The following is a 472-nucleotide window of genomic DNA, read 5'->3' as shown; positions in this document are numbered from 1 at the left end:
AAGAAAGAAAGAAAGAAAATAATACATGGTAGGGAAGGTTATGGCCCAAAAAAAATGTGATTGGAAAAACCCCAACAGGAAAATATCTCTGTAACACACAATCCATGAGGTGATATGATGGGTTAAAGCGCAACAGCACGCAGCTTGTCAAAACCACTTCAGCACCAATTCAATCCCTGGCCAAGTATTCCTTGGCCTACATGTTGCAACAGAGCTCTCCTGCCTCGCTCCCCTTATCAGTGTACTTTATCAATCTGCCTGTTCTGCTCCCCACTCTGTTTCTGGTGAATCCTCTCATTGACCCTGCACCTCTGCCATGCACCCCAGTTCTGAATATATATAAATAAATATTTAAATATATATAAATTAAATAACTCATATGCCTCACATCTGTTTATTACTGGAGGATGTTTGGCTCCTCATTCTTCAACAATGTTGAAGGTGAGTAGCCAAAATCCAATTGTAAGTGTGG

The sequence above is a fragment of the Condylura cristata genome, unplaced genomic scaffold (genome assembly GCF_000260355.1).
Source record: "Condylura cristata isolate star-nosed mole 26May11 unplaced genomic scaffold, ConCri1.0 scaffold00015, whole genome shotgun sequence".
Classification (NCBI taxonomy): domain Eukaryota; kingdom Metazoa; phylum Chordata; class Mammalia; order Eulipotyphla; family Talpidae; genus Condylura; species Condylura cristata.
Note: the sequence above shows the minus strand (reverse complement) of the source record.